We start from the raw sequence: 26,577 nt of genomic DNA on the forward strand, positions 1-26,577 counted from the left end.
GACAAGAGTAAGTCATATTCCGCATATTGCTAAGGGTCTCCACAGAACACTCTTTTTTTTAAAGGCTTCGTTTACTTTGAGAGACAAGATCCACGGTTTAGGAAACGATGAGCAGGGTACAATTCGAGACACTGCTAACTTTTCTAATAGAAATCAGCAACGCAGCAAGTGGTTCGACAGCTTTCTTACTCTCTTCGTATGGATTCCAGTTTGCACTATGTAAATGTACTTGCAGGGTCACTACACTTAAGCGAACCACTAACTGTTGCCAACGGATTTCTTACTCATGATGTACCTGCTGTGAGTACATGAAAATTAGCTAAATGAGAGCACGTCGAGCGCTGACACAACGACTCAAAGCAAGGGACGGTAGCAACCGTGGCGCAGGAGTCATTCAAGGCGGGCTTGCGGTCGAGTCAAGTTGCGCCCAGTACAACAGCAACAACAAGCATTAACTCTTACAATAGTTGTGGTGCCTTGTAATTACTAGGCTTGTTGTGGCGGCGGCGGCAACTGGTTGCGCGCATCTTGTGGCTTATGCACCTTCGAAACTATGAAGTCTGAACTTGCATATTCTCAGGCAGCAAAGTGTGTGTATGTATATGTCGTCTGTGGTGGTTAGTGAAAGCAAGTTCGTTGCTGCACTTAAATGCTGGTCTGAAGTTCTTATTTGAGTTTGTTTTAAGATTTCTTACTCAAACTCAGTGATCTATGTGTGTTTGTGTGCGTGCTGCACTAATTATAAAAACGTAATGTAATAAATAAATAAACTATCCGCACGGTCTCCAGACATGCCATACAGTCATTTCCACACACACACATACATGCATATATATGATTTTGTTAACTTCTTTGCCTTGGCTTTGTGTCTCTTCAGCGAGTTGCTGTGAAAAGGGTGTGATTTTCCATGTTTACACATGCAACTCGTGCAGCAGGAAAATGTGTTGCAAGTGATAAACGTTCGAGCGATGACAGCTGCATTGCAATTAGTTTGGTATTTTGCCTTGAAGTAGATTTTCCCCATTAGCTTTTTAATGCAACTTATTTAATTCTTATTCTGATCCGATGACAAATTCAACGAGATTTATCGCACGCTGTTGTGAGCTTTGTCAAATTGGTTTAAGTTAGTTCTTTTATTAGTATTTAATTTAGAAGACTTTTCTCCTAGTTTCCTTACTGTTTAACAAAAAATTTTGCCATAAGGCTTCACAAACAGTTAACCTGCGATCAGCTCCATAATTGGAAAGAATTGGAATATGAACAAAACGTCCTTAAATAATGATTTTTTCTTTCAATTCAACTTTAAAATTTTTCTCTATTGGAAGTATACAATTTCAGACTCAACGTTGATAAAATATGCGGTCTAAACGATTCTTGATTACATAGATATTGAATCCCTTTAGATACTGTTTATCTCGGCATACAAAAAAGATTCAGACCCAATGTAAAGTGGGAACCCTTATTTACAAAAAAAAAGTTGGTTAATGTTGCTATTATTAAAAGGTATCATGCAAAGGGTGAGCCTTTTCGAGGTTCTTTATTTTTTAAAGGAAAACACAGAAACTTTAAATTTAAGGAAAACTTTAAGGGAAAGTTTATTATCATTCCAAAGAACATTAATTGGATTTTTTGAAGATTTTTTCTTTCAAATGTTGGTCTCGGCTACATCCCAGATAGTCCATTCGTTGAGCTCAATTTTCGATGACTCGGTCGAGCATTTCAACTGATAACTGGCGACTCACACTGGCGACTCAAGGCCTGAATCGAAGCGGGATTGTCCGCATACACTTTAGAATTTACATATACCAGCAGGAAAAAATGTAACGGTGTGATAACATACGATTTTGGTGGCCAAAACCTGAAATTATCTGCTCACCGAAGTGTTCTCTCAATAAACCCATTATTTGATGTGACGTGTGAGAAATGGCACCGTCTTGTTGTAACCTAATGTCGCCGAGATCAAAAGCTTCAATTTCAGGCATCAAATAGTCGGTTATCACGGCGCGATAAAGATCGCCTTTGACAAATACGGCAATTTTGCTTGCTTACATACCCATTGAGCCAGAAATGGGCCTTATCGCTGACCGAAATTTGGTTCGAAAACGTCGTATCTTCTTAGAAATTTTCAAGAACCCAAGAGCATGGCAATGCCACTTGGGAAGGTCGAGCGGCTTCAGTTCTTACAGAATGTGAATTTTGTACACTTTAATTTAAGATCTCGATGCAAAATGCGCCAAGTCGTCCAATACGTTAGTCCGAGTTGCTACGAACGGTGTCGAATCGACTGTCGACGGTCTTCGTGTACACTATATACGCCTGCTATATTTTCTTCACTGTGTGCTGGACGTGGTCGTTTGCAGGTGCTGGTGCTGATGCTGGCGCTGCTGCCGAAAAGAAAGAAGAAGCCCGAAAGGAGGAGTCGAAGTCCGAGAAGGACGACGACATGGGTTTCGGTCCCTTCAACTAAACAACTCAACACTACACATTCCTCAACCGAAACACATTCCTTGCAGAACTTCAATTTTCATAATAAAGTTGAACGATTTGTAAACGTTGGGCAGGAGTAATATGTGCAGGAATAATGAAATGGCAAACTATACTGATGAAACTGTTATACTGGGTACGACTCACGCGTGATCTTGCAAAAAAAGGGCTATTGAAAAAAGTATCTCTGCTTAGATCACCCGTTAATTTAAAAAGTTTTGAGAGTTTAGTTTTTAAAATACAGTTTTTTGCTTATGGTTTTTGGAAATATTTGGATCCAATAATTGAACAATACAGACAAAGCTTTTTTTTAATCCTCAGATAAGTATGTACTGGTGCATTTTGATATAGCACCCAGTGGATGTTCGAAATTGCGAACCATTAATATCTCTTTACCAAGAGTGTATAGAGTCTAGTCGAATGAACTGAGTAATTCTGTTGTATAGTTTTAGTAAAATAATAAGTCTTTCTGACTAATTAAGAATTATGAGTATAACCTGTTACATCATTTTCTGAACTGTTTGAAATTTCAGGGACTTAAATGTAAATGTTGTTAAGAATATTGTTAAAAGATGTTCTGATTACTATATATTCTGATTTTGAATAGAGAGTGCAGGTTGTTGCTTTGAATGCTCCAAATAATAGGGTTTACTGAAGTTCTGGGTAAGGTGGGTCGACGCTTTCTTTTTTAGATTAGCTTTGGATATACGTGTGCGCATCCCAAAAATTGAAGTTTTTCGTACATCCTATAATTTCTTTTTCATATAAAATGAAGTTTGCGGTAGTGTTGTTTCTACTGCTAAGCTAGAATACCTTCAGAAATCAAATAGTTTTTCACACAAGAACTGGATTTTAATCGTATTTCAAAAACTGAGGGACTGGTCCGGGCTTATGCAGACATACAGACTGACGGACATATCTAGATCGACTTAGCTCGACCATGACCGTTTATATACATATAGGACGTTTCCTCCTGGGTATGACAAACTTCGCGTCGTTTTATTAGTCATATTGAAGCGCATTTGACATAAAAAAGCAATAAAAAGTTAGCTTGGCTTATAATACTTTCCGCAAAATCAAAAGATTCAGTTTGATGCTATAGTTAGGGATTAACTTTTTGAGTAAGAAACGACTTGTTCGAAATTTCAGGGCGATAACTCAAAATGGAGTGACTAATTCGCGTAAATACGGCCGACATGGCTAGCTCTTCGCGCTGATCAATAACACATTATTACACTTTATTTTCTTAACCTCTATCTTAAGATCTTATACGTATCTCATAACTTGGCGTTAATTAAACTATTTTGTTAAAAGCTTTATATTTTTTATTTGGAGTTTGTTTTTTATGATATTGTATGTTATTATTTGAATAAGTAAGAGCGGGAGCGCAAAAATGCATAATGAAACTCCTTCTATTTGTAAAACTCTCTTTTGCTACACTACTGCTCTTAATCACTTATCGCTCTCTTAAATAACAGAAATTCACCACACTTGCAAGTAATCTCAAATATAGTAATCAAAAGCCACTCTCACTTTTTCTCTTTTCTTTCTTTGCTTTTGAACTCGTCAAACCAGCTAGTTTACCATTAACCACTTTGAGATCCACTTTACCCTGCAACATGCTGCGTCTGCACAAGTCGACTCGCTGTTTGTGCTGCTGTTGCTCTGTTGTTCGGTCGCTTCGTGCTCTTGTTCGCTTGCGCCCCACTGTTAGGCGTAGCGAATTTCCACGCTACCAATCGTTTGCAGACTACAAGTATTTTCCACACAACAGTCAGCGCCGCATTTCGTCGTGTGATTTTCCACGCCACGCAGGTCGTTGGCGTTTCGCTTGCTGCAGAACGCTGCTGCTGAAGGTTGTTTCGAGTGGGTTACAGTGAAGGTAGCAGTGAAATTCTGTTTCATTTTTTGGCTTTGTATGTCTGTGTGCCTAACTATTTTTTTTAAGCGTGTGGGCAAAAACTTAGACGTTAGTTTCATTGCGCTACTGGATATCTTCTCTCCTTATGCCAGTACGCTGTGAACAGGTGGGATCAAATTTTGCGATTTATGTCTGAATAGTTTGTGGGTGGCGTGGTTGCACTCGCGTGGGTGTTTAACGCAAATTTTTGCTGAAAAGGTTTTTCATTAGTTGAATTTTCTGTATATAAATTTACGGCTGATAAACTACTTACCATGTACTCGTAGAACCTCCATTAATCATTTCCTTTATTGTTATACATTTTTAATTTTTCTAACTGAAGTTTCATAGTAAAGGAAGTTCAGGACCTCAATTTGTTTTCACCAATCGAAAATAAGCTCCAGCTTTTGATGCCACAAAACCTCTCAAACGATCGAACTCAATTTTAGTGTTCAGTTGTTTAATCGAAGAGATCGAACCCCATGTCGTCGTCTGCCTCGGGCTTCGACTACTTCTTTTTGGCTTCTTCTTTCTTTTCGGCAGCAGCGCCAGCTCCAGCAGTAGGAGCAGAGACAACAGCAGCAGCAACAAACTTGCTGGGGTCCTTGATGGTAGCAGCTTCCTTGAAGTCCACTTCGGTGGCAACAGCGATAGCCAACAGATTCTCGAAACCATTGGCAACACTGTGTGGTGCCGAGGTATTAGTTGGATAACCAATCAGTAACAATACGGCGGACAAATTAGTAACACCAGCTTAAAACTTCCCACGCAGATCTTTGGGCTTGATGTCCAAAATCTCAGGCGAGAAAATGGAACCGGAGTCGTACACTTGGGTTATGGCCAAACCATACGAGAAAAAACCTCTCAATCGATTGAAGAGTGTTCTTAAAATAATAGTTCGATGATGAAATAGTTTGCTTAAGAAGGTTGTTGAAGATTGCACCTCTAGAAATTACCACACAAGGAAGCAAATTTCTGAATATTGAATTAAGGCTGGGAAATTTTTCTTTAACGCATTTATAACTCCTCTGAGCGACAACTTGTTGTGGTTTACGGTTTTCTTTATTGCTTTTTTAAGTTCAGGTGATCATATTTATGCATCAACTTCTATATTTCTGCTACCTTAATACAGCTTTGGTGATACCGGACGCACAAGGCTTAAATACCTCGGATCTCATACTTTGTTATGGAAAACCAGAAGAAGTAATGGAATTGAGAATAAAATATCGAAGCAGTTTTGCGATGGGTTCAAGGCTCTTTATGCGGAGTTAATACTCAAGTAGTAGAGTTTGTAGCTTTCTTCGAAAAGGACTGTATTTGGTAGTTTAAATGTTTCCCCTCGCCATCTTGGCGGTTCAGTTATCTAACCTAACCCAACCTAATCTTAAAACTCAGATATTTTAAGATCCAAGGAAATGGAGGATTCTGCGTTTATTTCTGCTTCCATACTTCATATCTTTACAATACTCGCATCCAAGTTAAGCCATTCTACTTGGGAACTTCATCACACTCTATAGCTCTCCGCGGTATGTTGCCGTGATCATATAATTCTTGTAAACTATAGCCTGAAGTTTCGGGTAATGATATGTTTCTCCTGTCCTGGGCTCCTCTTATTCGCCCTACTATTAATTTTTTTATTCCATGTATTTTTACAATCACTTTTAGCGCCTATATTTGCCTGCCTGCGGAACTGATCTGCCTAAACTCCCAATAGTTTTGGGCCGTAAAGAACGGTTGATGGATTTCTAACTCAAAATGTTTACTTTACTTTCCAATGCATAAATTTAACACTATACAAAAGTACAAAATTCTAAAGTTTTTTTTGTTCTTTATTATTAAGCTCTTTGTGTTTTGTTTTTGTTTTTCTGGTGGCAACAAATTTAATTTGTGTGTAGCCGACATGAGCATGCAACTTGCGCTTGTCGTTTGTTTATGAAGTCATAAATTAATAAACAAAACTACTCTTTTTTCGGTTGGTTACACCACGTTTAATAACACAAAGCATTGCAACTTGTTGTTGTAGCGACGACCACAGCTACTTCTGGTGGTTTCGTGCGCTTGGTTGCCTAGCATGTTGCGGCATAAATGCAGTAATTAAAAATTCATAAACAATTTAATAGCAATTAAACAAATAGCACTCTAATATATATAAAACTCACACAGCCGGATCATCAGCCAGCGTTTTATGGCTGGGCCACCGAATATAAATACACTTAACATACAAGCGAATTAAAATGTTAATTTTGAAATTAGAAAATTGAAATATTTGACAGCTAACAACCGCAAATGAAAGCGTGTTGCGGCACCGAAGGGTGGTTGATGTGCCTCCTGTATATGGTTGCATGGTAGTACATTTGTGGCATGTTGAACACGCGCACATTTAATTGACATTCATTTAAAGGCGTTAAGCGAAAAGGCAACTTTGTCATTTAATTGTTTTTAACTCAAGCCTCAATCTAAACTATCTTTTCAAGCGACAATTTTTTTCTATTATCACATGGCCAGTTATAAATTATTTTGCGCATTTTTCACTATTCATAAGCGTGAAACGCCATGCGTATGTATGTAAATATGTATGTGTGTTGCTTGAAAGCGGCGCGTGCTTATTGTTTTGCCATTAAAGCCAATTTGCGCACTCGCCGACATTTAATTGAGGTTTTGAGTAAATAAAAAGCGAAAATATTCGGCATTTCAATAAAAACTTATTAAATGGTTTAACTATTTTGTTTTGTTTGTGGTAAAATACATTGTTAATTGTTTATAATAGGTGATCCATCTGTAGGTTCTCCACTTGTTTAAAGAAAAAAGACAGAAACTTCAAATATAATTAGGAAGGTTTATTTTTTGAAAATGGTCTCTTTCAAATGTTGGCCGAAACTACTCCTCAGATGGTTCATCCGTTGAGTACAATTTTCGATGACTCGTTCAAGTGTCCAATGACACACGTGATTTCGTTCCATACGGCAGTCTGAATTGATGCGAACATTAAACAAATATCAGAAACCTTTTTTATGACATCTGCCGTACCTACTCAAGCAACGGCCTTAGAAACTCCTTATAAAATTCACACAAAGTTTCCTTAAATAATCTTGAGAGTTTTGCTTACGAAAACATTTCAAGATTTTCTTCTTCTTAATTGGCGTAGACACCGCTTACCCGTTAATAGCCGAGTTCATAACAGCGCTCCAGCGCCACTAGCAAATTCCAAGCGAAGCCAGGTCCTTCTCCTCCTGGTTTTCCTTAGGAGTGGAGGTCTTCCTTTTCCTCTGCTTCCCCCAGCGAGTACTGCTTTAAATACTTCAGAGCTGGAGTGTTTTCGTCCATTTGGACGATATGACTTGGCCAGTGTAGCCGCTGCCTCTTCATTCGCTCAACTAGCCTTTAACTAATGACGTGCTAGGTCGATGTCGTCATATAACTCGTATAGCTTATCGTTCCATTGAATGCGATATTCGCCGTTGGCAATATGCAAAGAACCACAAACCTACCACAGAAGCTCTCTCTCGAAAACTCGTAACGTCGACTCATCAGATGTTGTCATTGTCCAAGGTTCTGCCCCATATAGCAGGGCGAATTATTTTCTCTAAGTGCAGATTGAAGAAGTCTCACCAAAGGGAGTCGCCTTTTTTGAAACTAAGTTTGGTGTCGAACGGCTCGGAGAGGTCCTTCCCGATGGAGCTTTTGGTATTGCTTAAAGTCAGTTTGCACAGCCATATTACTTAGCTTTACTGAAATACCAAATTCAGACATAGGGGCATAAAGGCAGCTCATGCTGTCAAAAGCAGCTTTGAAATCGTATGTGTTGATCATCTTTTCACGAGTCTTTTGCAAGATTTGGCACATGGTAAATATCTGGCCAGTTGTTGATTTTCTACTCCTTAAGCCATACTAATAAGATCCAACCATTTTGTTGACAGTGGGCTTTAGTCTTTCATACGATATGCTCGGTTGAACCTTATGTGCGATGTTGAGGAGGCATACATCACTGTATAAGACTGTGGGGTCTCTCTTACTTACTTAGTTTCCAATTGTTGGGCATGCTTTGATCCGACCATATTTTACTAAGAAGTTAATTAAATCAGTTCCTCGCCGCCGTGTTTGAATAGCTCGTCCGGCAATCCATCGGCCCCCGCCATTTTGCTGTTCTTCAGACGGGGAATTGCTATCCGAACTTCTTCATGGTAGGGCAATGGAAGGTCTACTCAATCGTCACCGATTGGGGAATCGGGTTCGCCTTCTCCTGGCATTATATTTTTATTGCCATTCGTCAGGCTGGAGAAGTGTTCACTCCATAATTTTAGTATGCTCTGGACATCGGCCAATAGATCACCTTTGTGGGTTCTACGAGAGTATGCTCCGGTCTTGAAACCTTCTGTAAGCCGCCGCATCTTTTCGTAGAATTTTCGAGCATTACCCCTGTCGGCCAGCTTATCAAGCTGTTCGTACTTACGCATTTCGGCCTCTTTCTTTTTCTGTCTGCCAATGCGTCTCCCTTCCTTCTTAAACTCTCGGTATCTATCCCATCCCGCACGTGTTGTGGTCGATCGTAACGTTGCGAGGTAGGAAGTATGTTTTCTCTCCGCTGCAGCAGGGCACTCCTCGTCGTACCAGCTGTTCTTTTGCATTTTCCGAAAAGCAATGGTTTCGGTTGCAGATTTACGTAAAAAGCTTGAAATGCCGTCCCACCGTTCTCTTATACCAAGTTGTTGACGAGTGCTCTCAGAAAGCAGGAGTGCAAGTCGTGTAGAAATTGTTCGGCTATCTGTTGCGATTGCAGCTTTTCGAAGTCGAACCTTCCTTGTATTTATTGGCGTGCGTTCTTGCAGCACAGACGCGGGTGCGAATCTTGGCTGCAACAAAATGTTGGTCCGAGTCGATGTTAGGACCTCGGAGCAACCGCACATCTAAAACACTGGAGACGTGTCTTCCGTCTATCACAACATGATCGATCTGATTGTTGGTCTAGATCCGGAGACAGCCAGGTACCTTGATGAATTTTCTTATGCTGGAATATCTCGCGCCCCGACGAAGTCGATCAGCCTCGATTCATTTGAGAATTTTTCATAGTGGAGGCCGAATTTACCGACCGTAGTGCCAAAGATACCTTTTTTGCCCACTCTGGCGTTAAAGTCGTCAAGCACAATTTTGATATCGTGGCGGGGCAGTTTCCATAGATGCACTCCAAGTGCTCATAGAAGGCATCTTTGGTCACAACGTCCTTCTCTTCTGTCGGGACGTGGACACAAATTAGCGATATGTTGAAAAACTTCGCTTTTATGCGGATTGTGGCTAGACGTTCATCCACCGGGGTGAATGACAGTATTCGGCGACGTAGTCTCTGTTCCACCACGAATCCCACACCAAATTTGCGCTCCTTTATGGCCACTTTAGTAAATGTCACAAAAACCTACTCGACTCAGTCCTTGTCAGGTCCATCGCATTTCTTGGACGGCGGTGATGTCAGCCTTCACTCTAACGAGGACGTAAACCAGCTGGGCAGCAGCACCTTTTCAATTAAGGGACCGCACATTCCAAGTGCATGCCCTCATATCGTAGTCCTTAATTCGTCGCCATGGTCGTCATTAAAAAGGGCGTCTAGCATCCGAGGCTGGTTGTTATATTTCAGAGCTCATTCATTTTTCAAAAATGAGGTTATATAAATCATAGATCTTGATTAAGAGAACTTATAAGTGTATTTGAATGCTTTATCTATTAATTCCTTTAATAAATAAGAGTTTCAAAAAAAGATCTAGGATTATCTGTTAATGAGATTCATTCCGAGAAAGAACCGAGATTGATGGGATATAAGCTTCTTAACACTATCCTTCTGTTATTTTCTTTACATGGTAGATGACACCAAATGAACGGACTAAGTGAATAGTCAAACATGCGTTTATCCGAATATTCATTACTTATTTGAAATTTATAGCTGCATCTGTGTATATACTATCCGTGTTAGCCACTAACTCTTATGTAACTGCCAAAGCTTAACCCCAAGAACACTTTCGCACACTCACCTTAAGTGCACTTCATTCACTTTCTTTGCTCTGCTCATTCATTGCGAACTGTCATCAGCAAATCCCAGTGGTCAAATAGTCGTGCATAAGAAAACAGAACTTATATACATTTGCAACATATTACTTAGCATTTGCGTATATCACACACTTTCTTTCGCATTTTTGTTATTTTCTCGGTTGTTAGTTGTTTTTCACTTCACTTATGGTTGGCAAGTTAGGTCAATTTGTTGCCAAGGAAGTCTGTGCAGAATATGAAGTGAAAGTGGACAAACTGAATAGTTGCGGGCCCCTCAAGTGTATTAAAATATCTCCAAACACATATTTCGTTCAAGAAAATGGGAATGGGAAGAGGTGATGGTTGAGTTTCGAGTAGTTGGTAAATATTCAAGTGATTTGCAAATATACAAATATAAGAACGTATAGTGGGAGGCAACACCAGTGCAGCTACTTGCTGAAAAGTACTTAAAGAAATATTAAACTTGGAAGAACTGCGGCGAATATAAATTTGAATTAGATTTTGGTAGCACGCTAATGATATCAATAAATGGGGAGATCTGTGAGTTTGATTCATTAGCATGACCAGCATGTAATCCATGGCAGGTACTAGGAAATTCAATTAGTGAAGAAGTATCATCACAGACCACTGTTGTTGTAGCAGCTACTAAAATCTAGCTGATTCAGGAATTAGGACGTTTAGACGGTATTCAAACTCAGAAAATAAATTTCTGAGAATGAGAAATTTTCCCAATTCAATTCTTCCAATATTTCAGTTCCAATATCTGTTGTTTTCACTTTTCAAGGTAGTCTACATTATGCATTTTCCATACTTCTCCTTAAATATAATCACTACAAATTTGGCTGACTGTTGCCTTTTTCGGATTTTTGGTCTCGGCTCATTACTTGCAGTTCAGTTGGACGGCTGCTAATTGGAAGGAAGGATGGGCTTCGGATCAGAAAATTGTATGCTATTTCAGGATGAAGATCTAGGGTGTCAACTACCGTAGTAAATTCCAACCAAGAGACCCGCTTTTCGACCACGCTCGGAATTGAGGCCGTATGTTAGTAACAACGCATCGAATATTCACCTACAAGGGCTTATCTACGTATACAATGACCTTGGAGGCCACCCTACAGGCGCATAAGCAAAGGTCGTCCACATCAACATCCTAAATAAAAATCATTACACATGCCTTTATAGAGTTCCCTGTTAACTGTAACATTACAGACGGCTTCGTTTTGAAAGCAATGATGAGTCCTTCTGTCCATATAGCTCACTAAATAGTAACCTTATGTGGATGTGGCAGTATCTTAACAATGACTTGTGGATTATCATTACAATAAATAGGAAAAGTTTGTTTATGAACGTACCCATGCAACCAAAAAGTGAAAATCGGGATGAGTGTCCATCTTGTTTTCGACCCATTCATCGAACGTACGACGCCCTTGGTGGTCATTTCCTTCAATTCTAGCTCGAGTTCCATAATGGGCCCGCAAAACCAAGATCCTTTCGCAAAATGTTCCATGAAATGGTTGAACAAAGCTGTAATTTTCGCGCGAGATGGCGGTTGGCGGATGAACGCATTCGGATCTTTTCTTGATACTTTGCTTCACAGCAACACTGACGACTTCGGTGCGAACTTACAGCGTTTCTGGGGATGTCCATTATCCACTATCGCCAAAGTGGTGCGAAACCGATTCTTGATTGCTCGAATAAGCGACTCTACTGGGCGACTATGTCCCCCGAATATTTGCGAAGTTTCAAGTAACAATTTTCAAAAAGACCAACTTAAAAAAAAAAACACCCGTTATAAGGATCATTAAATATAGTGAAATTTCTGCACAAATTTGTAAAGAATGCACCACAGGAGTCAGTAACTTTGTTATTTTCATAGACTGTACCACACACAAGGACATTTTGCGGCGGTTTGTTTAGATTTTTCCTTTAAATCTGAGTATTGGGCTTACTAAGTCCCAATTTAACAAAAAGTGTTCAAATAAAATTTGACACATCAAATGCTACCTACATACTTATGTACATATATATGCATATGTCAAACTCTAGCGTTTTCTAATCTTTAAGGGCCACAACAGAACCTTTGCAGATAGTAAGCTACTGAAAATATGGCCAAGTTGAAAACATGTGGCGTGAACAATAGGTAACTAATCGCTTTCTTATAGCTAAGTAACGGGTTAAAATTATCTATGTTACGAAGGAAAAAGATTGTCCACAAATGTATATCTCACCTTGTGTAATTTACTTTTCTTAGTTCCGTTTCTACATATATTAAGACCATATTATGCAAATATTTCGAAAGTTAATACAATTTAAATAATCCCTCAGTCTTCTTTACTCTACTAAATTAAATAAATCTCTTTTCACTATTAAATCTCCAAAGATACTAACACAAGCATTGGTAGACCTAAATTAGAACAGTTACTTATTCTCTTCGTTAATTTATTTTGATACATTTCCACTCGGCTTGAAGGTCCGTTAACGTCAGCGACTAATCCTGAAACTCATTTGCTTGAACCCTCCGGTAAAAGCTCAAGACAGTTCTCGCATTAGCTGCACATGTAATGAAAACTTATTTGGCGGAGGCATATATTATGCAACTTTTAATTAAATGCCACCCCTAAAGCAAACCATAATGTATTTTATTTAGTGTCTACCACACTGAATTCAATCCCACGTTGACACTTAATATCCACCCCTCAGAAAAACAAGAGACGATGGATTTCTTTCGCTTTTGTATTTTTATACGTTTGTGTGTAGTGGTGTGTGTGTATGTGTTATATGAATTTGAAACATATACAAGACGTATAAATCGCCAGACATTTTAATTAAGTTCTTCGAAAGAAACGAATAAGATATTTTTAAAGATTCACAAGAGTTAAAGTTAGCTCAAACGAATTGCCAAATTTTATAGAATTGGAAATGTTGCGTTGCATAAGAATATACCTTATGTCTTCTAGTAATGTAAATTTAAAATATGATATAGCAAGATGAAGCCAACGTGGAATCATTTTCATCGACTAATTCAAACAAGATAAATCAACCATATTATTGTATAGACTGAATGTGGATCAAAGTTAGGCCCAAATTTGTAAGCCTCGAAGTTCGGAGGAAATGCTGGAGGGACAAGGATACTAGGCCCCTGCAATGTTTCTGAGGCACGAGTGGCTGTAATAAAGAGTAGCCTCTTCTTCGACACTTTCAGGAAAGTGAGCATACACTCTGACAGCGAAACGACAGTTGACCTCACTTACTGTGCGCTTAAAGTTAGTGAAGGAATATATCTCCTCACCATCAATAGCACCGAGATACTTCTTTAACAGACTTTTTTGGGAACCCGGCCATAGCGAAATCAGCTGAAATCTAATGTACTCGCATGTGATGGCATCCTTGCGCCTTATGTCGGAGTTGGAACGAGATGCACTCCGATATCTTCGGCCGATCTAGAACGGAAGTTTGGACCTCGCTTGAGCTTCGTATGTACTCGTATAGGTCGATGACCAGCTCCTGTGCTATTACGATTTCTACTGAACTATGTACTTGCTCTTAGTTGGATTCATTGTTCCTCAAATTTATGAGTTCTTACTTTCTTTTTTTGGGAGCCATACATTCGGCAAACCAAGAGAGTCAAACGGCTTTGTCGAGTTATGAGGGTCTATATTATCAATATATATGCAGGATTTTTAGCTTTCACAATAAACAATCTTAATATATGATTTACTTCCTTTGATATCTCTTTTTTCATAATTTCCGTTGTAATTTTCGTCTAATACCAACCTAATACTTCTTCGACGCCATATATGCGTTAAGTGTGGTATCCTTGCGAAACTCTCATGGTTACTCAACCATTACCACCTTCAAATCAGCAAGAAGTTTTAGACACGGTTATTCCCTTGAGTATTTTTCAATATATGCTGGAAAGAGTGATACGTGCCGCTAATCAGAAACGTAGTGGCACTGTCCACTCTAAAAGTACAATGCTACTGGAATACGCAGATGATATTCACATCGTAGGCATTAACAAGAGAACCATGATGGCAGCTTTTCCAGCTTAGAAAAAAAGACGAAAGGGGTTGATCGTATTATGAACGGGGGAATGACAAAGTACCTGGAAGCCAGACATGTTGGGAACTATTTCACAGTTGGCAGTTATACATTTGAAATGGTTAAGGTCTTTTATATATAGGAACCAGCATAAATTCCACCAATAATCTAAGCCTGGATATTAAGCGAATAACTCCTGCCAACAAGTGCAACTTTGGGATCAGTTGGCAATTGAGGAGCAGATCCCTCTCTCTCCCTCGAACAAAAATTACGCTCTATAAGTTTTTAATTTTACCCGTTCTATTATACAAAGTACGTTCCAAAGTAAACAGGTCTTTAAGAAAAAAACAGAACAAATTGTTTTTTCGGCAAAATCAATTAACTTTATTCAAAAAAGTCTCCTTCTGCTTCAATAAAGCTTTTTGCACGTTTCAAAAGCATGTCCAAAAGCATGTCGAACGAATATTCTAGCTCATTGGCTCTTTTGAATGGCCTCTACGTCTGCATAATGCTTTCCTTTATGGTGAAATGCATTTTTCCGAAAAGAAAGAAATCGCACGGTGCCATATTTGGTATATATGGGGAGTGGTTAATAATTAAAATGTGATTTGTCAAAAAGTCGGTCACAAGCGTCGATCGATGAGACGACGCATTATCGTGCAACAAACGCCAACTTTCATCTTCGCGATATTCGGGCTGAACACGTCGAATACGGCACACCAAACGCTTCAAAACTCCAAGGTAGAATACAATATTAACGTTTTGGCCGGGTGGAACAAATTCTTTGTGGACAATACCCTTGGAATCAAAAACAAATCAGCATTATCTTCACTTTTTACTTCTCCATCCGCGATTTTTTGGGTTTCAGCTCGTCCGGTGCCTTCCATTCAGCACTCTGGCGTTTCGTTTCGGAATCATATTGGAAACACCACGTTTTGTCACCAGTCACAGTATTGTAAAGGAAGTTTATTTTCTTTTTGACCTCTTTAATGATGTCCTTCGAATGTTGAATTCTGAGCAATTTTTGGTCGTCAATTTGTGCGGAAAAACCATGCACACACCATTCGTATGTTCTTTTAAAATGCGTTGAAATGAAATGTCATGAAATGTCTCACTGGACAATCGATAAAGATAGTAGATTCTAACGCACCAGTCGGCATGTAGATGGCGCTACCAGAATCAAAAAGTCCTGTTTACTTTGAAATGCACCTTGTATGGCGCTAAAATAAGGAAAGTCACGAACCGAGATGAGAAAGCCATTGAAGCATTCAAGAGAACTGTTCTATGCCAGATTTTTAGGGCCGTCCTCGTCAGCGATGATTATTGTAAAGATGCAACTCAAGACCATATGAGCTCTACGGTGACATGGCGCATAAAAATCCAATCCATGGTTATACCATGTGGTCTGTATGGAAGACCATACTCCAGCATTTTCGATTCGAGACCCGTGGGTGGACAACGAAACAAAGACAAGGCGTGTTACGACCTATCTGTGCTAGAGATGCACAATTGCGGTGACCTCGCAAAGGACCGGCCAATTCGCGAAGTTTCATGTTCTCGGGCAAGACCGACTCACGTTAATAGTGTCAAAGTAAAAGAACACCAGTAAGACTCCTTTGTTACAGATTCAGCTCAGCAGTTAGATTTATCTTCATATAAAGAGCTCAAAGAAATGTTCTCATAAAGTTGTCACTCATTAACTACGTACTCTCTTTCCTTTTTAATCTAATCTAAACACATACTCAAATCGTAATCTTTTCATACCATCAATGTCTTTCATAAATTATTTACCTGTTCGCTAAGTAATCAATAATGTCATCAATAAACTGGAAATTTTAAGTTTCTCTTGTCATTAGAAGTGACTTGAATAAGTTTACCTGTGGTACAAAATATACAGTTAGGTACAGAAAGCAAAAACAGTTAACTTCTTATAAAAAATATGGTATATGTATATGTGCGTGTGCGTGCGCTTGGTTGCGCTCGCTTTTATTATTTAGTGGCCTAAGAAATTTCTCGCAGCTTTAGAATTCAATTTTCCTCTACATAAATTTCAACCGCTCAATGCTCGTTCACAAAGCAGTTTAATTATAATTCGCCATTTTACAACCTTGCTGCGGCTACGGGCCAGAGGCGTGCCAGAGACGGCCAGACCCCAAAGCTCAAATGTAACTTGATGGTTTTTTTATTACTCTCTTCACACAAAGACAACATTTTTATATGACAAACAGAGTCCAGACTTTGCCGCGACTTACAACCATACATCGCTTTATATATATATACCATATTATATACATATTTCACTTTCTTAATCTTGCCATCGAATATTTTTTACTTCATCAGCCAGCTAACGCGCACGTATCAATAAATCTTGCGGGCGGCGATAAATTTTCCAGTCAAATAAGTAAGTAACTTGAAATCGTAAAAATTCTAAATGTTACGAAAAGATTAATATATAAAAGATTATATATATATACGAACATACATACATACACATACATGCGTAGCACTTTCCGTATTATTTTCCCTTAACTGTGGCGGCAAGTCACTAACGTCAAATTTTAAGCGCCAGGAAAGTGTTTGTAAGAAAATAAAGTCAACACGCTGAGTTCCATACAAAGTAATGGCGATGACGTTGCTCGCTTTTGCCCACTCTCTCCGTGTAAGACGCGTTGCCAGCTAACTTGCAACACCATAAAAATAAAGTCATAAAATGAAAACGTTTGGCTGTCAATGGTACTTAATGTATTGCTTTGGAAATTGATATTAGGGGCACAGGGGCACACCAAAAAAAATATATAAATACTGCTGTATTTAAAAAAAAGTTAAAGTAAAAAAATAAAGATTAGTTGGTGAGAGATTCTACATAGATACATGCGTAATTCTCTAGTGTCATTGAAGTGTTTTTCAAAGATTGCCTTACCGTTATAAATACAAACACTTTTGTACACATTTCAATCAACAACAGACTGACTACTCTTCGCGCACTAAATGTTGAATGTGGAACGGTGGCATCGATTTCGTGATAGGAATCTTCGAACAATGCAATAAAAATAGTTTGATTACTTTTTTATGATACAGAACTAATGACACCTCAAATTAAGGCGCGATTTTAAATGTCTTAATTAAAATATTCATGAGGTATTATCTATACAAGTATTTTGAGTTATTTTGTGGTTTAGTACAACGAAGCCTTATATAAAGTGGAAATTGAATGAGACAGACAGCTTTTCCTTTAATAATCTCTTTGTCTAAAAATGTGTAAAGAAAGTAAACGTTCTTAATTCATTATATAGACAAGAAGCTTTTTGGAAAAATGACAAAAGTTCTTCTGAAACGTTGTTAAAAAATACTTTAAATACATACTTGGGTCTCCAAGTTTATCAACTTGCTATACTTCATTGGATATCTGGAACCTTTTACACCTTTAACATTTACGGCAACAGCAGAGCAAAATAAGTCAAGAAAATTGGTACGAGGTTGCTCAAAAAGTATTGCAAATTTTGTATTTCTTCAGAAAGTGTATATTTATTCATTAATATCTATTTTTTTCCCTTCAAAGTAAACTCCGTTCGATAAAAAAAACACTTTTCTCAACGCTTTGTCCAGTCCTCGAAACAGTTGGATCCTGATCTTCTTCGATTCACTTTCTGTAACTTCAATTATGTCAACACGGCATTCTCGCAATGGCCGTTTGAGTTTGCTGAATGTAGAGAAGTCCCACTGAATATGGTAGTTGCGGAACGATATGCGTCACGTTTTGGCGAAGAAGTCGTAAAGAACTAATGCATTGTAGCGATTTTGGCGCCAACCCAGACATCGAGGCACAAAATATTCTTCAAAATGGTTTAGGTTGACCCAAATGATAATTCAGCACTATCAACGAGGCCTCTAATTGTCAATTGGCGATTTTCAAGCCTTTGTCGGTAGAGGTTGATGGACGTCCTTAGCGTGTTTCATCTTTAACGCGTTCTCGGCTCACTTTGAACTCGTTATATAACTTATAAACGTTCTTTTTTGTGCCACAAATTGATAGTGAATATTTCCAACGTTACAAAAATATCTGTAATTCGGAGATAATTATACCTTTTGAGAAACATACGATGACAATTATTACTAAAGTTAATACATGCTTCTTATCAGTTCTTCGCCGCCGTATTTAAATAGCTCGATCGGCAAACCATCAGCTCCGCCGCTTTGTTGTCCTTCAAACGGGAAATGGGATTCGAACTTCTTTTTGGTCGTCGGTTCTACCGCCATTCAGGAGGCTGGCGTCTCTGCTTATGTATATGCACAAATTAGGTTTTTAGTATTTGGGATATCGATCTCAAATTTGAGCATGTTCTTTTCTTCCCAAGTATATAGTATACATATACAGTATTCGACAAAACTATGGATATCCCAAAGTGTTCAACAATTAAACAATTGGACATTCTAACGGGTGATTTTTTTGAGGTTAGGATTTTCATGCATTAGTATTTGACAGATCACGTGGGATTTCAGACATGGTGTCAAAGAGAAAGATGCTCAGTATGCTTTGACATTTCATCATGAATAGACTTACTAACGAGCAACGCTTGCAAATCATTGAATTTTATTACCAAAATCAAGTGTTCGGTTCGACATGTGTTTCGCGCTTTACGTCCGACAAATTTTGTACAGCGATGAGGCTCATTTCTGGTTGAATGGCTACGTAAATAAGCAAAATTGCCGCATTTGGGGTGAAGAGCAACCAGAAGCCGTTCAAGAACTGCCCATGCATCCCGAAAAATGCACTGTTTGGTGTGGTTTGTACGCTGGTGGAATCATTGACCGTATTTTTTCAAAGATGCTGTTGGACGCAACGTTTACGGTGAATGGCCGATCGCTATCGTTCGATGCTAACAAACTTTTTGTTGCCAAAAATGGAAGAACTGAGCTTGGTTGACATGTGGTTTCAACAAGATGGCGCTACATGCCACACAGCTCGCGATTCTATGGCCATTTTGAGGGAAAACTTCGGACAACAATTCATCTAAAGAAATGGACCCGTAAGTTGGCCACCAAGATCATGCGATTTAACGCCTTTAGACTATTTTTTGTGGGGGCTACGTCAAGTCTAAAGTCTACAGAAAATAAGCCAGCAACTATTCCAGCTTTGGAAGACAACATTTCCGAAAGAAATTCGGGCTATTCCGGCCGAAATGCTCGAAAAAAGTTGCCCAAAATTGGACTTTTCCGAATGGACCACCTAAGACGCAGCCGCGGTCAACATTTAAATGAAATTATCTTCAAAAAGTAAATGTCATGAACCAATCTAACGTTTCAAATAAAGAACCGATGAGATTTTGCAAATTTTTATGCGTTTTTTTTTTAAAAAAGTTATCAAGCTCTTAAAAAATCACCCTATATTAGTACCTACTGTAAGCTAGCAAATAATAATGGTATGATATTTACCGTTAGCTTTTGTTTCTCTTGCAGAATAAATACTTTCTGATGATCACTTGCCCCGAGGCAATATTTGGTCGTAGTGTTTCTGTGTGTAAATAATTTTAATAAATATCAGTTAATAAACTTGAGAAAATTAAAGGTTTGTGATTTTAATATCAATAAGTCATTACATATAAGATTTTATTCAGTGAAATGCCAAAATCTACAGAAAAAGCGTTGACTTGCGAAAATTTATTATTCGTATCATTTAAAAGGACTTGTTTATTGCAAACTCTCAAAAAAAGTTCTGAGGCCCGGCCACAGTACAAAAACGCGATTAAAAATTACAAGGAAATCGTGGACTAGAGAATGCGCCAAGATCAGTCCGCCCAAGATAACCACTGCTCACGAAGAGACTAAAATAATACATCAGCAAATTTTTTTATTAGATCCTTCTTGAAGTGAGATAGAAATTTAACAAAAGTCTCGGCAAATTTATGAAAAAAAGTAATTTGGAGTGAGAGCAAAATCGAAATAAAAAAACCAAAATTTGGCGAGAGAGTCACGAGAGACTCCAAAGTCCATAAAGTTCGGATGAGGAAATGTTTTAGTTTGGGGTTGCTTTTGCTACAGTGGTCTATCAAATCAGGTAATGGTCGAATGAAAAATGATGGGAGAGTTCTACGTACAGATGCTGAGTGCACTTGTTCGCTCGAGGCTAGCTAGGCTAAGTGCGTCGTCTTTAAACGCGTTTTTCTCGAAACTGTGTTTTTAAAGTCGGTTGGCAAGATTTCTCCAGAACTACTAAGCCGATCTTCATGAAATTTTACACAGGTCTTTGAGATACAATTCTTAAAGACTTGGATGAAGGGTCTTTTCGATTAAATGTCTGGCAAAAATCCAATTTTCAGTTTTTTTTCTTCCTCCAATTTCTGAATTAAGGTTTTAAATAAAAAACGTATTTTTCATCTTTGATGATCATGTAAGGAGTTATCCTGCCAAAGCGGGTGCATTTTCTGAGGGTGACCTCAAATGGCGTCGCAATGGCAGAGTTTAAAAAAAATTTTTTTTTCCAAAAATTTCAAAATTTCTAGGGTATACTTGGTTTCGACTGATACTGCAGCTGCCATACAAACTGACTGATCCAAATCAAGTTTTTGTATGGAAACTATGTTCTTGTATGTAAACTATTTGATTTGCGATGCAATTGAAATTAACGTTTTTTCTTACTTTTTAAGGAAGGATGGCAATTCCATTTCAAATTATATTCAAATAAAAAAATTTAAAGTCAACTTCTTTAATAACTTATTATTTTCTTCTTTAATTTGCTTAAGCGCACTTCTTGGAACAAAAAGCGGTTCTAAATTATTCGTTATGAACATTTATTTGCATTGTATAAATACTTCCGTACATATTTATCTAAATACCTAAATCATATAATTGCCACGCTGAAAGAAAATAAAGAAAAAACTTACTAAACATTTTTGCAATATTTTGTCGTGAGCTTTTATTCTAAATTATTTTTGCAGCTATTTTTCTGCAACACCAAACAACTAATTAAATTCCAACATACGAGCATTTTAGAATTTCACAAAAATATATGAAACTGAAGCTCTACTGGCTCCGTAGATGATTATACCACCGTTACAGTGCGCCCAACTCCACCCACACACCACATTAATTCAAGCCCTGCACAACAGAGTCTGTATGTACTTAGAGAAGAGCTCCCGGCTAGCATAGCCGCCGGGTGGACATAGACGAAAACCCAGTTGCACGGTTGTTGAGTGTAAGAAATGTAATGAGTTGCACAGTGGGTGGCAAATTAAGCAGAAAAGGTAGCACGACTGGCTGGCTGAGTGAACGAAAAATACAAGATATAATATATGTATGTACACACACATATATATACATATATTTTATAAATGCTGGTATCGCGCTGTCCGTATTATATTACTATTAGGGCTTGCGCTGACTCGAGTGCCATGTGGTACGTGCACAAGTGCCGCCGCACAGGTGAGTGTGTCATGTTGCAAGAAGTTGAGTACTAAATACTTATTATATACACTTTTTCCGGTTGCTTTTGTCAGCTCTGTCTTAATTTCTTGCTTTCATTATTTACTTTTTCCGTGTCGCTTTCATGTGTGTCTTTTGTTGTTGCTTTAGCCACTGGCACTAATCCATGCTCTCTGCCTTCATTTGCTGCAACTGACCGACTGTTTTTGCGGCACGTTGCTTGTTGAGCTGCTGCCGTGTTGAAGCATATTCCGACGGGCACAAAAGCGCACCCACTCATCTTGTAGTGGTATGTGTGTATGTGTGCACTTCTTAAACTTACAGTAGTATATACAATGCTTCCGCTATCTTTTGTAATGTCTGCTTGCTGTGTTTCGCTGCCTTAATTCGTTTTCCTGCATTTTTCATTTCCATTTCCTTTATCTTGTTTTTCATAGGCTTTACAGTTCTTTCGCCTACTTACACTTTTTGTCTTGCTTATTTGTATGTATGTACATATGTATGTGATTAACACTGGGCCGGTCGCCGCTTTGTCCCTTGAATGTGTGAAGGAGGCGGCTGCTTTTATTCCACCTCTGAGATTAATGTTACTTATACGACATGTCGCACCACTACATACTGCTCACAACTGTGCGGGCATACTAATACTTATACAACCCCCTTTGCTCATATGAATAATTAAAATGAAGTCTTGTGTAATTTGAGTGCAGCTCATAGGTTTCAATCCCAGACTTCCCACATTCTTACCAATACATATGTACATTTACTATGTAGAAAGTACTTAATTTTCCTCATATAAAGGAATATTAATTTTTGTGTTTACTTTCCACATGTTTATTGATGTTGGGATTTATCTACGGTAGCGCTAAGTATGTTGCCGGTATTCTATGGAAGGTGGACATGACTGATAACAGAAACTATGAACATGCTGAAAACTAAATTTGGATCGGTTTGCTGACGTATCTTGGAGACTATGAAATATGAGCTAAAAATACTGTGAGTTTGAGGAGTTTTAGCAGGTACTTAGAAAAAACACAGCTGTAAAATGATGTAGTTATTACTCAAGTTTTCCATTTCATTGCATTTATATTAATGGCTTCAGAGAGTTTTTTTTTTTGAGATAGCTCAATTTTACATTGGTCTCGGAAAGATGAAGTAACATGCTTATGTAAATCGAATCAAAATTTTTAAACCTATACATTTCTAACAGGTTTTTATTTTACTAATCCGTAGCAACAAAATTTCTTGAATTACTGCTATACTATAGCTACCGCTCTCACTTCGTAGGGGGCCGTAGCGAAGCCATAGCATGACAATGTAAAAGTATGTGCTCTGCTCTCGCATGTGTAGCTGTAGCACATGAAAATTTTGATTAGCTCTGCTCTACGACCGCTTCCAATTTTTTGCTACCGCTACGCCAGAGCAGAGCACAGCACTTCATTTTTGGCTATTGCTTCAGCTATAGTTTTTTACCTAACAAAACTACGAGCAGAGCAGAGCTCATACTTTTACTTTATTCTGCTATGGCTAAAGGAAGGATATGGTGGTTGTGTTATAAAGTTGGCAATATATCTCGCGACTCCATTCGAATGATTTTGGTAAATATTTTGGGTATGCAACGCGTTCTTGCTCGACTCATCCCGATAAAACTCACTTTTTTTCCAGAAGAGTACTTTAAAGAGGTCTCTTTGGGCAAGTTCGATCGTGCGAATTCCGATCCCAGATTCATGGAGAGCGTTAGGCACAAGTTTATGAGTTTGACAACAAAAAATCAAATCAACAATCATCGGAATGGAACCCGTTTACAGTTAATCGAAGTGATAAAACAAAATTCGCTGAAGAAGCTGAAGGCCATCTCAAAAAATGCTTGTGAAAATTCTTCGATGACCTAAAAAAGCGTTGGCGCAAGTGTATTTACATCGGGTGGAGATAACTAACGGGTGATTTTTTTGAGGTTAGGATTTTCATGCATTAGTATTTGACAGATCACGTGGGATTTCAGACATGGTGTCAAAGAGAAAGATGCTCAGTATGCTTTGACATTTCATCATGAATAGACTTACTAACTAGCAACGCTTGCAAATCATTGAATTTTATTACCAAAATCAGTGTTCGGTTCGAAATGTGTTTATCGACAAATTTTGTTCAGCGATGAGGCTCATTTCTGGTTGAATGGCTACGCAAATAAGCAAAATTGCCGCATTTGGGTGAAGAGCAACCAGAAGCCGTTCAAGAACTGCCCATGCATCCCGAAAAATGCACTGTTTGGTGTGGTTTGTACGCTGGTGGAATCATTGGACCGTATTTTTTCAAAGATGCTGTTGGGACGCAACGTTACGGTGAATGGCGATCGCTATTCGTTCGATGCTAACAAACTTTTTGTTGTCAAAAATGGAAGAACTGAAACTTGGTTGACATGTGGTTTCACAAGATGGCGCTACATGCCACACAGCTCGCGATTCTATGGCCATTTTGAGGGAAAAACTTCGGACAACAATTCATCTCAAGAAATGGACCCGTAAGTTGGCACCAAGATCATGCGATTTAACGCCTTTAGACTATTTTTTGTGGGGCTACGTCAAGTCTAAAGTCTACAGAAATAAGCCAGCAACTATTCAGCTTTGGAAGACAACATTCCGAAGAAAATTCGGGCTATTCCGGCCGAAATGCTCGAAAAAGTTGCCCAAAATTGGACTTTCCGAATGGACCACCTAAGACGCAGCCGCGGTCAACATTTAAATGAATTATCTTCAAAAAGTAAATGTCATGAACCAAATCTAACGTTTCAATAAAGAACCGATGAGAATTTTGCAAATTTTATGCGTTTTTTTTTTTTAAAAAGTTATCAAGCTCTTAAAAATCACCCTTTATAAAGGTGACAATATAAATATTGATGAATGATATAATATTTTGCGTTTTTTATACATCCGGGTAATTTTTTGTCACTATACTGAAATATCGACTTTTTTAACTTATTTCTACATATTTGGAAGTCAATTTCATAATTCATTCTCAAAGGCACCGTCATTCGTATTAGCAAAAAATAGAACAGTACATATTGAAAAACTTCTCTTAAAACCATTTTTATACCCAGAAAAGAGTATATTGAGTTCGTACTGATATGAATAATACCCAAAAAAAAAAACACTGTCGGAAAACTTTTTAAAGTATTGGTATATCGTCACCTGAAAATCAAAAAAACGAATCATCAAAAAAATCGAAATTGAGTGTATTATTTATACGCTTCACTACTTCAAATTATATACATAATATTACATATGTTCAACATTTTCTGGTTCTGCGGTCATATATAAACAGTCTTAACCAATATTAATATTTTGTTTCACTCATGTTCGATTTTATTTGTGTTTCATTCATGCCACTGTAAATTTCTGAAAATGTTGTTATGTTATTTTGCATTTCAGGTGACGATATATATAAATTACTGTTAGTCTGTCTATATATACGGTTACTAGTACCTCAATTTCTGAGATATCGACCTGAAATTAGACACAGGTTCTTCTCAGACCAAGCAGATTCTCATTTTTCGCATTTAGCTGGAAAAGAAACTGACCGAGCAAACTCAAGTCGTTGAATGGAATAGTTTTTCATTTGACAAAGTCTCCTTCCAAAATTTAACATAGATCATTACCCAAAAAAATCGCTAAAACAACAATAAAAATGCTCCGATGAGGAGTGTCATAGCTTTGGTGCAACTGAACTTAACGTTTTATTGAGTTTTTTAATACCAAAATAATTTGATTTTGAAAGGAACATGTAAAAAGAGGATGCATAAAAAACTCCGAAGCAAGATTCCGGATTAACACTCCCGATATGTGTGGCCTAATCCAAGGCAAGCAAGATCACTCTCGATATTTATTACTTGATTTTTTCCTATGTAACACAAATCTTGTCCTATTAGTGAAGCCAGTCGCTTTTGGACAATGGCTTCCTTCAGAACGTTGCATCGTTGACAAATTAAGATCCAAATTAAAAGTTGCCGTAGTAGAGTTCATATTAGATCCTTTCTAGCACGCTCACCAGAATGCTTGCTTTTCCAGAGCGTGGCCTAACTTTGAAGTTAAAATACTAGAATGGAATCGACGAAAACCAAAAATTGCGCTTGATTGGATGGTTTACAGTAGCAAGCCCATGAATATTATTCACTGCCTGGCTTCCATTTTCACTGTTTTGAAGATATGGTGTCCATCTTTGGCACGGGCTCAAACTGTCTGAGGAGGTTTTTAGTACGAAATGTTTTGTTTCCAACACCATATAGCGTAACCGATAAACTTAAAATTTAATAGGGAATACTGTATTATCATTCGCAAGAAAATTCTTGGCATTTATTTTTTGAAGACTACCTCTTTCAAAATATTGGCCGTGGCTAAGTTTCAGATGAGCCATCCGTTGGTCGTAGCAAAAAAATTAAACTAAATCAATTATGTTCATTATTTAGATAACTAGACAAAAAATCAAAACATCAAAGCTAGGAGCACCGTCTGTTGTATGTTGCCACCGTCTAAACTCTAAAGAATTTAATATTGTTTGCTCGGTGACTCGATCCATACAAATGACTGAGCATTTACTAGCTGTTACTCTTCTTTTTTGTTTTTCTTCTTCTTCTTCTTATGGGCCCCTAAAAAATATCCACTTGCTTTCATGTTAATTTCATTTCATATCTGCATCTAACTGCTACG

At 38.1% G+C, this 26,577-nt stretch overlaps 1 protein-coding gene across 1 annotated transcript in view; it reads left to right on the forward strand.

Moving 5' to 3' along the window:
- Window positions 1-26,577, forward strand: part of LOC105233925 (irregular chiasm C-roughest protein) — a 322,958-nt gene that overhangs the window by 10,957 nt on the left and 285,424 nt on the right. The window lies entirely within an intron of this gene.

Source organism: Bactrocera dorsalis, chromosome 4 (genome assembly GCF_023373825.1).
Source record: "Bactrocera dorsalis isolate Fly_Bdor chromosome 4, ASM2337382v1, whole genome shotgun sequence".
NCBI lineage: Eukaryota > Metazoa > Arthropoda > Insecta > Diptera > Tephritidae > Bactrocera > Bactrocera dorsalis.